General features: G+C 40.9%; 1 pseudogene; it reads right to left on the minus strand.

Moving 5' to 3' along the window:
• Positions 1-4232: 4232 nt before the first annotated feature.
• Positions 4233-5496, minus strand: LOC125092648 (52 kDa repressor of the inhibitor of the protein kinase-like; annotated as a pseudogene).
• Positions 5497-20394: the final 14898 nt, after the last annotated feature.

A 20394-nucleotide genomic window follows, 5' to 3' on the forward strand; every position in this document is an offset into this window, starting at 1 on the left:
CATAGTGTATATGGACCACATCTTCCTTATCCATTTGTCCGTTGAAGGGCATCTTGATTCTTTGCACAGTTTGGCAACCGTGGCCATTGCTGCTATAAACATTGGGGTACAGATGGCCCTTCTTTTCACTACATCTGTATCTTTGGGGTAAATACCCAGTAGTGCAACTGCAGGGTCATAGGGAAGCTCTATTTTTAATTTCTTGAGGAATCTCCACACTGTTCTCCAAAGTGGCTGCACCAACTTGCATTCCCACCAACAGTGGAAGAGGGTTCCCCTTTCTCCACATCCTCTCCAACACATGTTGTTTCCTGTCTTGCTAATGTTGGCCATTCTAAATGGTATAATGTGGTATCTCAATATGGTTTTAATTTAAACCTCCCTGATGGCTAATGATGATGAACATTTTTTCATGTGTCTGATAGCCATTTGTATGTCTTCATTGGAGAAGTGTCTATTCATATCTTCTGCCCATTTTTTCAATTATTTTATTTTATTTTTTTCAGCATAACAGTATTCCTTGTTTTTGCACCACACCCAGTGCTCCATGCAATCCATGCCCTCTCCAATACCCACAACCTGGTTCCCCCAACCTCCCAGCCCCCGCCACTTCAAACCACTCAGATTGTTTTTCAGAGTCCATAGTCTCTCATGGTTCACCTCCCCTTCCAATTTCCCCCAACTCCCTTCTCCTCTCTAACTCCCCTGGTCCTCCATGCTATTTTTTATGCTCCACAAGTAAGTGAAACCATATGATAATTGACTCTCTCGGCTTGACTTATTTCACTCAGCATAATCTCTTCCAGTCCCGTTTTATGATCTGATTATGTATTTTGTGTGTGTTGAGTTTGAGGAGTTCTTTATAGATCCTGGATATCAACCTTTTGTCTGTACTGTCATTTGCAAATATCTTCTCCCATTCCGTGGGTTGCCTCTTTGTTTTGTTGACTGTTTCCTTTGCTGTGCAGAAGCTTTTGATCTTGATGATGTCCCAAAAGTTCATTTTCACTTTGCCTTTGGAGACATATCTAGAAAGAAGTTGCTGTGACTGATATCAAAGAGGTTGTTGCCTATGTTTTCCTCTATGATTCTGATGGATTCCTGTCTCACGTTGAATTCTTTTATCCATTTCAAGTTTAGCTTTGTGTACGGTGTAAGAGAATGGTTGAGTGTCATTCTTCTACATATAGCTGTCCAATTTTCCCAGCACAATTTATTGAAGAGACTGTCTTTTTTCCACTGTATATTTTTTCCTGCTTTGTCGAAGATTATTTGACCATAGAGTTGATGGTCCATATCTGGGCTCTCTACTCTGTTCCACTGGTCTATGTGTCTGTTTTTACACCAGTACCATGCTGTCTTAGTGATCACAGCTTTGTAAAAAGCTTGAAATCAGTAGCATGATTCCCCCAGTATTGTTTTTCTTTTTCAACATTTCCTTAGCAATTCGGGGTCTCTTCTGATTCCATACAAATTTTAGGATTACTTGCCCCAGCTCTTTGAAAAATACCGGTGGAATTTTGATAGGAATGGCATTAAAAATATAGATTGCTCTAAGCAGTATAGACATTTTAACAATGTTTATTCTTCTGATCCAAGAGCATGGAATGGTCTTCCATTTTTTTGTGTCTTCTTCAATTTCTTTCATGAGTGTTCTGTAGTTCCTCAAGTACAGATCCTTTACCTCTTTGGTTAGGTTTTTTTCCCAGGTATCCTATGGTTCATGGTGCTATAGTAAATGGAATCGATTCTCTAATTTCCCTTTCTGTATTTTCATTGTTATTTTATAAGAAGCAACTGATTTCTGTACATTGACTCTGTATCCTGCCACATTCCCAAATTGCCATATGAGTTCTAGTAGTTTGGAGGTGGAGTCTTTTGGTTTTTCCATATAAAGTATCATGTCATGTGTGAAGAGAGAGAGTTTGACTTCTTTATCGCCAAATTGGATACCTTTTATTTCTCTTTGTTGTTTGTTTGCTGTTGCTAGGACATCTAATACTATGTGTTTTTTTTTTAAGAATTTATTTATTTATTTGACAGAGAGAGATCACAAGTAGACGGAGAGGCAGGCAGAGAGAGAGAGAGAAGGAAGCAGGCTCCCTGCTGAGCAGAGAGCTCGATGCGGGACTCGATCCCAGGACCCTGAGATCATGACCTGAGCCGAAGGCAGCGGCTTAACCCACTGAGCCACCCAGGCACCCTACTATGTGTTTTTTATTTCCCCTTTTTTTAAACAAAATTCACATTTTATTTAAGTTGAAAGAAACTATATAAAATTGATCTTCTTCACCAAAAATAACAGCAATAGTTTCTGTATTATTCCTAGATAAACCACAAAACACTTATTTTTGTAGGTTTTCCAGGTTTTGTTTATAAATCAAGGTGAGGCAGTATATATAGTCATGGAAGAAGACTAGGAAAACAGACAAATCAGTTGTCAGTATCCATGGCCTCTGATCCTGCCTTGACCATGAATAAAGGTGTTCAACATATACCTGCTGAAAAGCTTATGAAGTCATAGGTGTTTCTACATACATGTGCTAAAGAGCTTATGAAGATATAGGCTCAACAAAGGATTGTAAATAGCCACAACACAATGTGGAACAATGACAGGCTCTCCCATTCAAACTTTAACTATAACTTGTTCTGTTAAGTTCATTTGATAAAGACAAAATCTCTACTGAAATCCTTGTTTGGCAAGCTCACGTGTTTCTGTCTGGTAACTCTGTGAACTGTCCGTTATAGATTTTTAATATACTAACACTCCTACTACTCATGAGCTTCTTGTAACATTTTCTAAAATGTATCCCTTTCCCCCATACCTCTTCAAAATCTTTATCTTCTAAGAAGTGATAACTGAATACCTGAAAGTTGGATCCAGTGATAATAAATGTTATGTCTAAAATGACTTAACTAAAACAATTCCCAAGTGCCACTAGCAGAAATCCCATAGACGTGTAATGTGGCACTTTCAATGCTATCTTATGGAAGAACAGGTATGTCTCCAAAGCATGAGAGTTTAAACAGGGGCCATTTACATGGGCAGATTATCAATGGCTAATATACTCAATGAGAGGTCAATATGTCAAGATATTCAGTGATTAAGTGGCCTACATACATCTGACAGCTTTTCTGTAAGATGTTTCTAAATATCTTACAGATTTTTCCAAATATCAAACATAAGAGAAAACCTACTTTAAACGTTTCTTAGGTATTTTCAATGGTTTCTGAGTTATCTGTAGGAAGCTCTGGCTTAGTTGTATAGAGTTTGATATATGTGTCCACCATTAAATCGAGATCATGTTTTATGTCAAAATTTATGTTAATCAAAGCCAAGTTACTTGACCTTTGCTCTGTCAAAGTGTTCCTCAGGTATGCTTTGATATGCTTTCACCCATTTTCATAGCGTTCATTCTCAACCTTCATCATAGGAAGAATACACAGGACTTTCAGCAATGCATAAACATTAGGAAAAACTTGAGGTCTGGTAGATGGAGGGCTTCATAAATGGTAGATGGAAGCTCTATATCTTTCACTCTGTGTTTCCATTTGATTCTCCAGCAATGCAGCTCAGCTGAGAGTGTGTCAGGATTGGGCACGTCCCACTTCTGTACATGTCAGCATGGTGTTCCTCTGGTGAATTAAATTTGAGCTGTCCCATGACAGAGGGTACAAGAGATAAGCATTTAAGAGCTTTGAGGTGCTGTTCTGAGAATATATCGTTCAGTTCCTGAATAATGTGTTCCATTGTTGGAACACTTAGAATTTCTTTATAGTAACTCTCAGAGGTGAGCTGAGATTCCAGGTTACCTTGCTGGGCTCTGCGGAATTTCCCGGGGAGTTTCATCTGAATATCAAGTTTAGTTGCCAAATTTGTGGCTTCTTCAAACCAAAATTCATGAATATTTTCCATCACTTCATTTGGTGAATGCAGCAAGTAGCCGTCAAGCTACTGGCTGCAAAGAAGACATCAGAGGTCTGCCCTTGGAGATTTTTCCCAAAGGCTCTTGTAAAAGATAGAACATTTTTAAGAACAACAATGGTAACGACGAAATCAAAATCTGTTACCGCACTGCAGAGTACAAAAGCTCGACCAGCTATATAGTTATTCCACCTAATATTTGTGTCACTATTTATACCATCTAAACATAAAACAAGTGCTTGTAGGAGTTCCACTAAAGTTTCAAAAGCATCAGTCCTGCCTGTCCACTGAGAATGGCAGATCTCCTTCAGTTCTTTACCCTTTCCTCATTGGTCTGAAAGAGGACAGAAATTACATTGTCAAGCTCCAAAAGCAGTTGTGGAGATTGATGGAAGAAAGAACAAACTTCCTCAATTGTTCCTAATGCAACAGATACTCCCACAACAGGCACTGATTTTGACAGCCACATATTTAAGGCACAGGAAGAGAAAATTATGTAGAGAGCTTGGGGATATTTCTCTAAAAGTGTAGAAGCAACAACTTTCATTTTGGAAGAAAATCCACTGGACACAATGTAAGCCTGGCCACGACAATACTCCATGTTTAAACCCCACTTCTCAGTTATCATAGTGTGAAATTTCTGCGTTTTTGGTAGTGCCAAAATTTCTGCATCAGCTTCATAAGGCAAGAAGCCCATAAATTCCTCTCTCAGGTTATGAGATTCATCAACAAACCTCACCAACACAGGCAAGCGTTCTTCTCCTGCTATGTCCACTACGTCATCAGTGATGATGGAAAAGAAGCATGAGTCTCACTTCCCTGAGAGTTTCATCCCTACTGCAGCTCTCACAGATCTCTAGCATCTGTTTCTGCTGTGTTTTTGAGCAGAACAATGTGTTAACTGCTGTTGTCTCAAAGCGCTTTCTCAGAACCTCTTCACCAGAATTTATCCGGCACTTCAGCAGTGCTTGAAAGTTATCAGGAGTAAAGAGACCCTCTGGGATTTAATCAGTTTCATGCCCATCCAGAGCTATGTTTTGTTTTCCCATAAGAATCAAAATTTCAAATAGAGATTTTAAGTATTCTTTGTTTTCTTTCTCTTCAAGGGTTAAAGGTAAAATATTTTCATCCTGTTCCTCATCCCCTTCTTCTGCACTAGGATTCTGAGCGTTGCTGTTGTTTCTTTATGTTTTGGTTCCTGTTCAGAAGTTTCATCAATTTTTTTATGTTTCAGTGTCCTGATTTCATCTTCACTCAATTCTTTTATTCGTTTTCTGTGTCTACTATGTGGATTGTTCAAATGACTGGTAAGATCAAATATTGTTGGTATTGCATTATCTCGAAGAACTGTCGTATAGGACTAGTTCTACAGATCATACAGGTCTCAAAGTGTTTGGCACATAATCAATAATGTTTATTTAGTTGATCAGGCATTTTATCTTCTAAGTCTGCTCTCTCACAATTCTCCACCCACTTCTGGCATCTGGCCAGATCCCACAGGAACCTGAAGAAGGCCAGGTCCGACTGCATGCTCTTCCTCATGCAGTTGGGGCAGCGCAGATATTTGGCATCGTTGCCCACATGCCAGCTGGCCCAGCCCTCCCCTCCCTGCCTCCTCAGGGCAACCCGCCTGCCCATCGGGGCCAGGGAGGGGAGCCAGGCCGGCCAGCCGGCTCAGCGAGGCCAGCACGTAGTGGGGAGGGATGGCGAACATCTAATACTATGTTGAACAAGAGTGGAGAGAGTGGGCATCCTTGTCATGCTCCTGACTCAACGGGAAGGCTACAAGCTTTTTCCCATTGAGGATGATATTTGCTATGGGTTTTTCATAAATAGATTTGATGAAGTCCAGGAATGTTTCCTCTATCCCTATACTTTGAAGCGTTTTAATCAGGAACGGATTGCTGGATCAGCAACAAAATGCTGGATTTTGTCAAATGCTTTTTCTGCATCAATTGAGAGAACCATGTGGTTCTTCTCTCTTCTCGTATTGATTTGTTCTATCACATTGATTGATGTGTGAATGTTGAACCATCTTTGTATCCCAGGGATGAATCCCACCCTGTCATGGTGGTTAATCTTTTTAATGTGCTGTTGGATTCTATTTGCTAGGATCTTGTTGAGAATCTTAATATCCATATTCATTATTGATATTGGTCTGAAATTCTCCTTTTGGGGTCTTTGCCTGGTTTGGGGATCAGGGTAATGTTGGCTTCATAAAAAGAGTCTGGAAGTCTTCCTTCTGCTTCAATTTTTTGAAACAATTTCGGGAGATTAGGTGTTATTCCTTCTTTGAAAGTTTGGTAGAATTCCACAGGGGATCCATCATGTCCTGGGCTCTTGATTTTGGGAGATTTTTGATCACTGCTTCAATCTTGTTGCTAGATATTGGTCTATTCAGGTTGTCAGTTTCTTCCTGGTTCAATTTTGGGAGTTTAGAGTTTTCCAGGAATGCATCCATTTCATCTAGGATGCTTAACATATTGGCATAAAACTGTTGATAATAACTTCTGATGATTGTTTCCATTTACTTGGTGTTAGTTGTGATCTCTCCCTTTTCATTCATAATTTATTAATTTGAGCTTTCTCTCTTTTCTTTTGGATTGGTGTGGCCAATGGATTATCTATCTTATTGGTTCTTTCAAAAAACCAGCTTCTATTTCATTGATACCTTCTACTGTATCACTAGTTTCTATCTCATTGATCTCTGCTCTAATCTTGATTATTTCCCATCTCGTGTGTGCATTTGGTTTAATTTTTTGTTGATTCACCAGTTATTTAAGGTGTAGAGACAGCTGGTGTATTCTGGATTTTGCAATTTTTTTGAGGGAGGCTTGGATGGCTATGTATTTCCCCCTTAGGACCGCCGTTGCTATATCCCATAGGTTTTGGACTGAAGTGTCTTCATTCTCATTGGTTTCCATGAATTTTTTAAGTGTTTCTTTGATCTCCTGGTTGATCCAAGCATTCTTAAGCAAGGTGGTCTTTAGCTTCCAGGTGTTTGAGTTCCTTCCAAACTTTTCCTTGTGATTGAGCTCCAGTTTCAAAGCAATGTGATCTGAGAATTTGCAGGGAATAATCTCAGTCTTTTGGTATCAGTTGAGCCCTGATTTGTGACCCAGTATGCGGTCTATTCTGCAGAAGGTTCCATGTGCACTTGAGAAGAATGAGTATTCTGTTGTTTTAGGGTGGAATGTTCTGTATATATCTATGAGGTCCATCTGGTCCAATGTGTCATTCAATGCTCTTATTTCTTTATTGATTTTCTGCTTCGATGATCTGTCTGTTATCGAGAGACGTGTGTTAAGATATCCTACTATTTATGTATTCATATCAATATGACTCGTTATCTTGATTAATAGTTTTGTTATGTAATTGGCTACTCCCATATTGGGGGCATAGATATTTACAGTTGTTAGATCATCTTGGTGGATAGTCCCTTTAAGAATTATGTAGTGTCCTTTTATATCTCTGACTACAGTATTTAGTTTAAAATCTAATTTATCTGATATGAGAACCGCTTCCCCGGCCTTCTTTTGAGGCCCATTGGCATGAAAGATGCTTCTCCATCCCTTCACTTTCTGTCTGGGTGTATCCTTAGGTTCAAAATGAGCCTCTTGTAAACAACATACAGATGGGTCCTGTCATTTTATCGAATCGGCAACCTTATGTCATTTTATGGTTGCATTTAGGCCATTCACATTAAGAGTGATTATTGATAGATACATTTTTATTGGCATCGTGTTACCTTTGAAGCCTTTCTTTCTGTAGATTTTCCTTATATTTCTGTTCAATGCTATTCTTAGGATTTTTCCTCTTTTATAGAACCCCCCTTAGTATTTCCTGCAGTGTTGGCTTGGTGAATGCATATTCCTTCAAGCCTTGCTGGTCTTGGAAACTCTTTATCTCTCCATCCATTTTGAATGTCAGTCTTGCTGGATAAAGTATTCTTGGCTGCATGTTCTTCTCATTTAGTGCCCAGAATATATCTTGCCAGCCCTTTCGGGCTTGCCAGGTCTCTGTGGACAGGTCTGACATTATTCTGATGGGCTTTCTTTTGTACATAAGGAGCTTCTTTGTCCTAGATGCTTTCAGGAGAGCCTGTCTACCATTATGATTCCTCATTCTTCCTATCAGGTGTCTTGAGGAGTTTAGAGATTCTATAATCTTGGGGGGAGACTGTTCTGCCTCTAGTACATGAACGCTGGTTCCATCAGCGAGATTGGGAAAATTTTCATGGAGAGTTTGTTCCACTATATCTTCTAGACTTCTTTCTTTCTCCTCCCCTTCAGGGATTCCAATTTTTCAGCCGTTGGAACCTTTCGTGGCATCATTTATTTTCCTAATTCTGTTTTCATGGATTCTAAGCTGTTTGTTCCAGGCTTCCCCCTGATCCTTTCTCTCTATCTGTTTGTCCTGCAGATCACTAATTCTATCTTCTGTCTCAGTTACCCTAGCTTTTAGAGAATTTAGATTAAATTGGACCTCATTGAGAGTATTGTGGACATCATACCTGGTGGCTTTCAATTCTGTCCTAATATTGTGAACATCATCCCTGGTACCTTTAAGTTCTGCCCTTATCAATTCCATTTTGTCATCCATGGCTTTCTCCAACCCAGCTATTGCCTGGATAATTGTTAGCCTGAATTCCCTTTCTGATATATTGTCTATGTCAATAGCCATTAGCTCTGTTGCAGAAGGTCAAGCCTCTGAATTTTTCTTCTGTTGGGCATTCCTCTTCCTAGTCATTTTGTTGAGAGATGGATAAATGTATGTAGCTGAATGTATCAACCATGGTGCAGTCAAGGTGCACCCTGGAACGCTTCTGAGCAATCAAGAGTCCCCACCCAAACGAAAGAAAAAAGAAAGAGAGAAAAAAAAAAAAGAAAGAGAGAGAGACAGGAAAAAAATAAAGATAAAATAAAATTGAAGGCTCAGCCCAAATGGGAACCAAGGTAAGATTTATGAAATATACAAACAAAACAGACAAACAGAGTGATAAAAGTAGATGACAAGTGAAAATTATATATATATATATATATATATATATATACATATATGTATATATATATATATATGTAAAAGCAAAAAAAAAAAAAAATGTACCTTGTCAAAAAGGACCCCAAGTATAAGATTTATATACTTCTAGGACAAACACAAATACACAGAAACACTGGTGAAGAAAAATATGGGGGAGTGGTTATAAATTCTCACTGTGGGCAAAGAAGGTTATTTTGAGTCTTCCTGGATGTATCTTGATATATTTGTAAAAGGACTCAACTTTCCTATGATAAAGGAGGATTAAAAATTGGTTTACCTATAGGGGTAGCATTGAATTTGGGAAAAGGGATTACCTTGATGTTTAACTCTATATGAATATTAAAAATTAAAAATAAAAAAACAACTAAACTAAAAGAAAATAAAATTTAAAAAATTTAAAAAATAGAAAAGCAAAATAAAAACATGGGTATATGTATCAGAAAGTTCAGGTTAAAAGGTTATGGAATTTGCTGTGCTGGACATCACACTATGATGGTAAATATGTTAAAATTATTAAAAAAAAAACAGAGTAGTGGGAATGAATTAAAAATAAAAGTTGTAGCTATGAAGTAGTGGTGGTTGTTCTCCTGTCTTTTTTTTTTTTTTTCCCTGTTGGCTTTCTGGGGGAGGGCCTGCCACGTGGGTTTTCAGGCAGTGTTTTCTGAATTAAGTCCTCCTGCCCCCCTCAAGAGGGCAGGCTCTGAGGAAACCAGTTTTTCAGGCTTTTGTTCTATGGAGGTTTTTGGTTTGTTTGTTTTCTCTAACCGTGACAGCTTTTGATGTTTTTTAGAGGTTTAGAGGAAAACAAACTGCACCCAGATCTCCCTCTCAGAGAAAACCTTCAGTCTGTTCCCCTCTGGGTGCTCCAGGGCACATAATTCCCCCTTGGCTGCTGGCAGAGCACGTTCCCAGTCGCGGTCCCTGGGGACACAGGAACTCCTGCTTGTACCCAAAACCAGACAGCAGCGGCTGTCTGGGCAGCTCCAAACCATCAGTGCATTGCCAAGCAGCGATAGCACACTGATATTTTCCCGCTGGCCCGGGCTGGGCGAGCTCAGACTTCCCAGGTCCAAGAGCGCCGGGCTGGGGCCTGCACCCACCTCTCTCAGGTGAGAGTGTGGGGCTCGACTCAGACTCATAGCACTATGCAGCGTGTGCATGGACAGTGCAAAAAGGTTGTGGTTCTGCTGGATGTCAAGGCTCCCAGGCCCTCATTGGAGACACCACCCAGGCACTCTTGGGCGTGCTCACGGCTCAGGGACCAACACCTGTTTTTTTTTTTACCACACTCTTTCTTGCTCAGCACCAGGGGTGGCTCTCAGTCCGGGGACTTAAGCCCCTGTCCCTAACCACCCCAATTCCCACAATTTTCCCCCAAGATCCTTTGCTCTTTTTGAGTGCTTTCAACCAGACTCCAAGTTAATGCTGGTCCCCAGTCACAGGGCACTCTCATATTGGGTTATTACTTTCCAATGGGTCGGTTCTGGTGACTCCCTCCCTCTTTTGTTTATCTTCCAAATATCAGTCTGATGTTCCCATTCCACTTTACCTGCCCCCTGGCATCTTCTGCCCCCATAGATATCCAGATGTGTATAATTCTAATCTCAGGCTGATTTCATGGGTGATCAGAGTTTGTTGGTAGGTAATCTGTTCAATTCAGGATACAGGTTGAAACGGCGCCTCTCCTAGTTCTCCACCATCTTTTGCAATCCTGTGGTTTCTGATAACATATCCCATTCTTGAGACGAGAACACAGAGATGTTTTAGGTGAGAGGGCTTAGGATATTAAGTCATGAAAGATATAGGATGGAGCACTGTGCATTGGCAACAGAAGGGGATCACATCAAAGTCCTACATGAGTAAAGGGCTCAATGGCTGTGATAAATGACTGGCCTTCTGGGATGGTGTGCAGCGCAATGGGGCCCCTTATCCTGACCCTGGAGGGACTGCAAAGATGTGTTCCATCAAAACAGAAGTGCAGAACAAGAGACAGTACCATGGGCTGAAGGTCCCTTTGGATAAATGTCTCCAACTCACCATGATCATTTGCGAGATTTGCAGAACTTGGGGAAGAGCTGTTAGTCCAGTGGGGACACCTGAGAGCACGAGATAGGAAAATGCATAGCAAAGTACAAAATGACTCTAGATAAATGAGATGAGACATGATTTAAAGTCTCCTTAATGATATTCTTATAAAAATGTGGACAATGACTCTGCTTCTGTCCAAGGCATGGACAGGACCATGAGGGCAAGTTTGGGAAAAAGATGGGATGGAGATGCATGTGATTACTGGACTCTAGGAGCCCAGGCTGGCTTCTAAGAAGTGGGGCCCTTTGTGGTGCATTGGCATTCTGGGAAAGGGATCTCCCCAACACCTGCACTCCCCTCGAACCAGCAATGGACTCTGTTGGCAGTGTGGGGCACCTTCTTGTCCTTCAAGGAGGTAGAGCAGGGGATCTCATCGTTCAGCTCCTGCCCCATCTCCTTTGTAGATCTCTGTAAGGACAGTGCCCGGCAGCCAGGCAGGAGGCCTCAGAGCCCTGTCTGGATGCCTTTGCTGGTCTTTAGACCAAGGGCACTCCATTCCACACACACCACACCCCAGTGTGTACACACCTCCATCATGGAAATAAACATGCCACAGCTTCAGGATCTTGTATTGGCTCTGGCACAGGTAAGAGACACTTCAAGAATCCTCTTTTGGGGGCGCCTGGGTGGCTCAGTGGGTTAAGCCACTGCCTTTGGCTCAGGTCATGATCCCAGGTCCTGGGTTCGAGCCCCGCATTGGGCTTTCTGCTCAGCAAGGAGCCTGCTTCCTCCTCTCTCTCTGCCTGCCTCTCTGCCTACTTGTGATTTCTCTCTGTCAAATAAATAAATAAAATCTTAAAAAAAAAAAAAAGAATCCTCTTTTGACCTGACCCACAATGACGTAGGTGTGAAAAAGAAGGGATCACCAGGGTATCCATTGTGCTCAACCTACTATAGCTCATGGTCAGGAACCCCCACATATTCCTCTTTCCCTAAAACTCAAGAAGAGATGGAGCTGCCCTTGGATGGTTCATAGAGGTGGGAATTGCCTAATCTCAGAATTAAGTACCTTATGGCACCTCTTGCCAAATGCCCTGAGGAATTGGGGGCCAGGTTTGGGGCCAATGCTTGCAGCATGTGAAAAAGCCACTTCCCTGGGTTTTCTGGAATCCAGAGCCCTGGAAAGTAGGCAAGCAGCAAGAGAATATCTTTCTGTATCAGATTTCTCTAGCCAAGTATCCTTGATATGGACTACACTAGAATGTGGGTGCCTGGTTGCAGGGGTTCCAAGTTCTGTTTTGGTCTGTGGTCAAGGAAGTGACATCACTGCTGGGGATACCCTACTGCAGTCCATTCCTGGTTTGACACCTATGTAAACAGTGCTCTGGTTTACCATCTCTTCCTCCCTTTTCTGCATGCAAGGCCACATCTGTACACAGTGACATCAACACACCCCTCTCCACAGGGCCCCAGGGAATTCTGGGTGCAGAGAGGGCCTCAGATTGGAAACACATCTGGTTTCAGACAAAACTCTGTATTCTTAACTGTTTTTGACCCTAGATAAGCCATTGTGCCTGACAGTGATGGTCTTCTCTTTAAAATACAGATGATCCTAGAATGTCCTTCTACCAGATATTCACAGCCATAGGTTGGATAATATCTATGATGTTAGAAGAGTGGGTCACATGTAGGAAATACCTCCAACCAAACTTCCTTCCTCCTATCAACGTCTTTGAATCTGCTACTAGTCAGATCCCACACACAGTCCCAACTGGTTTGTGTGCTTTTGTGTGCACATGCACACTTGCTCCTGTGTGCACACATGTATTCATCAGTGCTGACATTCTTGTATCCCAGAAGATGACAGCCCCACCTACAATGGGTGGGTAATAGCTTCAAAAGATCTTACACTTTTAATTTTCAATGAAAACCCTAAAGAAGGGATTGGAGCCTTGGCCCTTTATGGTCAGGATGTACCCTTACATTTAGAGACCGCCTGTCCTGGGATGCAAGCCATTACCTCCTTTCCAAAGGGTGTGATGTAGATAGTGGTCCATTCAGTGGGTTGCCATAACCTGGGGTCCCTCTCAGACAAGAACATGCGGAGATGTCGCTTTTCTAGGATATCAATGATCACCCTAATATCATTTCTATGTCTATAGCCACGTCCTTCTAGACAACCTTTTCCAGAGCCCTCAGTGAATGGCTAGGTGCACCAAAATCCCACCTTTGAGGATACTTAAAGAGCTGGATTCATGGGTAAGCCCTACTACCAATCTGATTCTGGGCAAGGCATGGACCCTGCAGGGATTATCACCTTCTCCCCTCAGGGCTCCATTGTTTCCCCAACTCCTCTTGTACATCCTTGTGTATCCCACTTCCCTGAATGTGGTCTGGATATAGTGATTCAATTCTGTTCGAAAGAACATGGGAACATGACCCAAAGTCCTTGCTGACATTTGGATATAAAATTTCATTGCTCAGCCCCATGTTGACTCTGACCCATGTTCTCTATCAGATCCTCAGACTGGAGTACAAGCCCCTAGGTTGAAAGAAGACACAAACATATGCTTGTGGCCTAGCACTGTGAGTCAACAACAGACTGAAGAACTCAGGTTTTTGAGATGGGCTCTATCTGGCCCCTGCCCCTAAGTGATCTCAGGTTCTCAGTGAAGCAGGTTCTACCTTTTTATTGTCAACAGCCACAACCTAATGAGAGACTCTGGATGGAGCCCCCAGCTAAGCACTGCTGGATTCCTGATCCCCTGAGACCTAGAGACAGTGTTTGTGGTTTCAGCCACTGCGTGTGTGGAAATGTGGTCACACAGCACTGCAAGAAGGGCACTGATACTGTTGAACTGCCCCTGGCCTGGGCCCTCCTACGCTCCCTTTCTGCTCTTTTCCTCAGCTTTCTCTGGCCACCCTGGCCTCCTTTCAAACCTCCACCCTGGGAACATCAAATCCTACCTCCAATCCTCTGCTCCATGGTGTCGTCCACCAGGCTGAATATGCTCAGATTCGTGCAGGGCTGTCTCCTTTTCCTGCCACAGGAATTTTCAATGTCATCTCAGGATAACCTTGTCACACCCCTCACCTGGTGGAGCTCAGGACTTAGATGTAGTCCCTTGCTCTTTTCCTATAGAGCAAGTGCTCTTTTTAATCTCATTTTTGTTTCTTTTTTGTCCATATTCTCCTCTATACCCTGAGCTTGTAGAAGGAGACCCTGGTTGACTGATAAGCACTGGCACCATCTGAATGTACAGTGCCCAGTGGCTGAATAAAGGGAGATAGTATCCATCCCAACAATGGCCAACTCCATTGCTTGAGCCCCATCAATTTCAGTTATCTGTAAGTTCTTTAGTTTGGTTTTGGTTTTTTAGTTAACTCTTCCTGATGTGGGGCTCAATGTCATAACCCGGAGATCAAGTATCCTACTGACTGATGAAGCCAGGTACCTCTTTGGTCATTTTTAAAGGTTTTTAGCTGATAACTATTGAAGTTAACTTGTGATTTCAACATGTTGTAAGTATATTATATTATGCTAAATTACAAAGTAACTCCCCAAATTTTGGTAGCATGTCACCACAGATTTCCCCCCATGATAGTGCTGAGGGTCTCTTCATATTAGGAGACTGAAATCCTTTATGTGGTCTTTCAGGAATGCAGAGTCCCTCCACCATGGGTCTTCTCACCCCCTGGATTATCATGCACCTCTGACACCATCAGCATAAGAGGAAAGATGACAAAGAAGTACACAAAGGAGGGTGTTTCCAGCCAGGTCCTGAAGGCCTAAATATACACTTTTGTGCTCAATATTTTATTTAATTTTTCAGGGTTTTATTTCTTTATTAGAGGGTAAAGAGCACAAGCACGTGGGGAGGGGCAGAGGCAGGAAAACCAGCGAGATGCTGAGGTGAGGAGGACAGGGTGTGGCTGATATAGACCAGTGGAGGAAACAGCTTAGGCTACACAGAGCAAGTCTCCATCAACTGGTAGTCCAGGAGTAATGAGTACTCTCAGATCCCTGTGCCTATGACCTGCCATCAGGGGAGACCCAGGGATTGCTTCATGGACTCAGAGAACATTGAGTGGTGGCAAAATTTTCCTTTAATTAGGAGGAACATGAAAAGTCAATATTGGTGATGATAATTTCTCTTCTTGGAAATTACAGCACCAGCTGGAGAAGAAGATCCTGAACCACCTCAAGAGCAGCCTCTAGCTCTCACTGTGGTTCCTGAGGCAGCTTCAGAGCTGAATTGGCATGGGTGAGAATAATTTGTGCTGGGGTTCTGACTGTGGATACAGCAGAGGGGATGCACCTTCCTGAAGGAGCCTACTGTAACATTTTTATTGACAATGAAGTGCTTGATTGAAACACATAGGAATTGACTACTGTGGGAGACATTTATGGCTTAAAACTGTTCAAGTGGTGAAGTGGGGTGGAATCCCAGATGTGACAGCATGATCTCATGATCCCAGGGGTCAGAAGATGAACAGGTCGGGCCAGAATGCTTCAGAGTTCCCGGACATTGCTTAGAGAAAAATGGCTGAATACCACAAAGCTAGGTCCTGGCTTTCTCCTCTCTGTTGCCCTACACTCCGAATCACAGCATGGTTGCGTGTCCACTTTCCTGAGAGGGGTCCAGAAAAAACAGAAGCATGGCAAGACCTCCAACACCCTGGAGGTATGGTGTGGGTCTGTGCCACAGAAATCCTTAGAAATTGGAATTTGGGCCACCTGCGTGGCTATTTTGTTTAAGTAACTGCCTTCGGCTCAGGTCATGATCCCAGAGTCCCTGGATCAGGTCCCATATCAGGTGCCCAGCTCCGTGCGGAGTCTGCTTCTCTCTCTGACCTACTCCCATTTCATTCTCTCTCTCACTCTCTCTCACAAATAAATAAATAAAATCTTTAAAAACAAAAAAAAATGGAGTTAGATCTCTGTCACGTGCCTGAGATAAAATGCCTTGTCACTGGCAGCATGAACACAGATTTCTGACAGAAACTGAGGAGTTAAGATTGGTGTATTGTTTTTGTTTGTTTCTTTGTTTGTTTGTTTGTTTGTTTGTTTCTTGTGATGGTTCACTGCAGAGATGGGGTGCAAATTTTCAGCTCCTAGGTAGAGAGCAGGGTGCAGCGATATTCGTCTCACCCATTGATGCTGCAAGCCTTCAGGGAATAAAAGAGCGCCACATACTGGAATCCAGAGCTGCCTACCCGGAGGCCTGTCTCTGCTGCTTAGGAGAGCTGCTTTTGCACCAGTTGGAGTCCCCTTGAAGATCAGGGCAAGAGATCCCTTCCCTAGAAGACCAGCATGAATAGCTCCCTCCCCTCAAGTTTACGGATAATAGAGGGCTGGAAAGCTTCAGATCTTAGGGAAAACACTAAGTAACATTCTTTGTATTTTAATTTTATAGACTTTTATTTTTTCAGGGTTTTCTTATTTTTCATCTCTTTTTAAAATAATTTTTAATAGAGGAAGGGAGTGTGTGTGTGGGGGGGCTGTTGGGCAGAGGCAGAGAATCTTTAAGCAGACTCCCTACTGAGCTTAAAGTCCAACTCTGGGCAGGATCCCAGGGTCCAAAAGAAAAATACCTAAGCTGAAACTCAACAACTGAGCAACCTAGACTCCCCTCCAAGAGCAGCTTCAAATGAGAAGAAATTAAAATTAAATCAATCCTAAATATGTAGGAATAAAAAGGAAGAGTACGAGAAGGAAGAGAAACAAAAACTACAAGAGCAGAGGAAGAGTAGTCAAGAAGTAATATGAATTTTACTAAAGTATGACATGAGACAAAACTAGAAAGAAATAACTGTATTAGTAGTATCTTTGTGGTATGATGAAATGTGCTTTGTTTTTATTCTACATACTTGAAAAAATATCTTCCTATTTTTAAGGCATACATGAATTTTTTCAATTTTATCTTTGACATTGAAAGAAAAGATGTTATATAATTTACTTTCTCAAATGTCTTAGGACTTCTGGCAGGGATTCTCCTCAACCACACTTTATCACCAAAGGTCTTGGAGGTCATCCTCGACTGTGTTCTCAAACATGAACCAATAATAGTAGTCGTTCCTGCATCATGTTTGTTTCTTTAATTGTCCTTACCACAATGGTAAATACTTACTAATTTAGCTATGTACATGTCAAGTGTTTATTTCTGTCCCATTTATCAACGCCAAAAGGGCAGTCACCTATTCTGTTTTGTTCACCAATGTATAGTCAATTGCCTAGCACAATGACACATTAAGTAGTAACTCAATAAATACCTTGGAATGAATAAATATGTAAACCAAGAAAGTGAAATTGTATCAGAGTTTGGAAGTATAACTGAAAATCTATAAATACGAAATAAAAAATGATTCATTGGAGAAAATGGTTGCAAATTTGTCATCACAAAATGTGCCATTAGTGTCCAGATTCTTTTTTACTACACTTTCATTACTACTTTTCACAAAGATCTGTTCTTCCCGAAACTGAAAAATAGCCATATCATCTGATAAAATAATAATTAATTGTTTTTGACGTAGTGTAAACACCAGAACCATCACTAAGGTGAGGCAATGATGCATCCAGAGCACACGATGTCAGGGGACATTCACACCTAAGTTTGCACAACCTTCACCCATGAACTTTCATGACCCTGCAAGTGAGTGGCTCCTTAAATTGTGTACACTAGGGGCCTCCTTTGTCTCATTCCAGTATCTCTATTAATTTATCTATTATTCATTCTTTCTATAAACTTATCCTTGAAAGAGAAATGAGTGCATCTCCAGGCTATCTCAGCTTGCCAGCAATAGATTCATGAATGCTGTTTTCATACACAGATTTCTTTCCATCTCTTGACTGCCTGCCAGGCCCCTTTAACAAAACGTCCAGGTTGGTGACCACTATCTACTTCCTTTCCTCCAATCCCATACTGTTAATTGGAACCAAGATGACTGGCTGAACTAAACATTTTTGTTATTCAGCCTTAGGTGGTCTGTAATGAGACTTGTTATTCTTTTCTTCTTATCACTTTGTGCAGGCGAGAGATTACAAATGAGGTGTTGGGTCTCAGTGCATAGACACCTTTCTTTGCCTCCAACATACTTAATGTTAACTACTTCATTTAACTGCTAACTTCCTTTCTCTAAAGTCTAGTTTCCTGTTTTCAAAATGGTGTTGACATTTGTCCATATTTCCCGACTGTCAATGAGATTTATAAACAATAATATTGGGAAATATTCAATTCAGTACTCTGCATATAGTAATCACTTAACAAATGTGAAATAGTATAAAACACAGAAAAGAATCATTACATCTTTATAGAATAAAATGATGTAATACATAATTTTATGTGTTTCCTCAATGCAAAATTTTACTACTTGATCTTTTATTCCTAAGGGAGACTTTATATTTTGTAGTACATTCTGTGATTTTCTTTCTTTTACCAGATTGCTCTAGGTCATCACCAGCCCACTCGATGGAAATATAAAATATTTTATTCACTCAAAAGCATGCAAGAGTTTTAACCCTCCTTCTGAAAAAGAATCTCTTCTTGCTTGGAAAAGACCTTTCCCATGTTTTAGGGGCATTGCCACCAGGGTATTTCCTATGAAACACCATTAAAATTTCCCCGGGAAACCAACCATAAGTCAGGGAGCTCCTAGTTCATCCCTTCATGTTCCTTGTCTGGGCTGCATGGGCTTCTATACACAGTAAACAAACTGTCTTCTGCTTGGTATTTAGCCTTGTGTGCTGCGGGCTATCACTACTGCATCAGATTTGCCCAAAGTCTAGTTATGTCTCATATATTGTAAGACTTGTAAATGGAAGGTTGGCTCTTCACTGCCAATGGCAATACTTGAGATTATTGTGTGATTCAAGTATTTTCAACTTCTACTGCTCTTTTGCTTTGAAATCCACCAGGCCATGTGTAATCAGAGAACAAATATGATCACTCAAAGTAATTAGTGGCTGGTAAAAATAGAACTAATCCATCATACCTGATTCACACAGAGATTGCTTTTCATCTTTCTCTGCATGACACAGAGCTCATCTAAATGAGAAATACAAATGTTTTCAAAGGCAGCTCCCATCACAGCTCAAAACTGTAAAATAATGATGAAAACAAATCCTTTGGTGTATTATCTGTTACACCCACCTGACTTTTCATTGCACTCAAGATACCTTAATGATGTGATTGAATGTTTAATGATTTTTTAATTAATTGGCCAGGGTTGCATCTTTTAGAGAAATATCTTTGAATATTTATCACAGATAAATAATAAGCATGTGTAATTAGAAAGGATATGTTAATCAGCATTAATGGAAAATCTACCATATGAAAATTATTGTGATAGGTTTTATGGGAATATATGGAAAATGTCTTAGTGAGCTTGGGCTGCTATAACAAAATACCATAAAGTGAGTAGCTTCTCAACAATAGAAATTAGTATCATCCTGGAAGTTTTGGGCCAGATATCAGAGTGCCAGCACGGTCAGGTTCTGGTGAGAGCCCTCTTCCACACTGCAGATTGCTAACTTCTCATTGTGACCTCATGTGGTGTAAAGAGAGCTAGCTAGTCCTCTGACCTCTCCCTATAAGGACACCAATCCTGTGTGTAAAATAGTTATCTCATCCTTGTGACCTAATTATCTCCAAAGACCCCAACTCCAAATACCATCTTACTGGAATTAGGATTTTAACATGAATTTTTGAGAGGCACAAATAGTCTGTAACAGGTGACTAAAAATAGTTATCTCAAGAACTTCACTTTAGAGTTATAGATCATTAAGGCATACCTCTGTACCATAAGCTTTGCTTGTGGAAAATCCTACTGTATACGTCTGAGCCTGTATTACTCAATGTGTCTAGAAAATATGCTATATTGAGTAGAAAATAATCCCTTTTTGAAAATGGTCTTAACATAACATAGAGAGAAAGTGAGGAGGAAAAAAAAAATCAGAAATCAATGACAGAATGGTATGTGCAAATTGAAAGTTTAGCTAAATGTTTTCATCACTTCCAGTTTCTGAGGGGCAGAGATTCATTCAACCCAGATTTCCTTCTAGAACTGCTGACATTCTTGTGTCCCTATTACTCTGCTAAGAATATTCTCGCTGAGGCTCAATTCCTGCCTCTCTTGGACCCATTATTGTCTCCATCCCCTTCATATATTCTTAGCTCAATGACATACTCTCCTGAGAGCTGTTGTTACATGATATTTGAATCTTATCTACCACATACATTTTTTTCTCTTGCCTCAGTCTCTTTTTCTGCGTTATTAATGTTTTTTTTTTCTTTCCTTTTCCCTTTGCAGCCCTAGTGTAAAACATAAAGTTCAATACTACATGAAACTTTAGAAAACACCTTTCTAGAACTATTACTATTACTCATGACATGACAGTTGGC

This window comes from Lutra lutra, unplaced genomic scaffold, assembly GCF_902655055.1.
Source record: "Lutra lutra unplaced genomic scaffold, mLutLut1.2, whole genome shotgun sequence".
In the NCBI taxonomy this organism is placed as follows: Eukaryota; Metazoa; Chordata; class Mammalia; order Carnivora; family Mustelidae; genus Lutra; species Lutra lutra.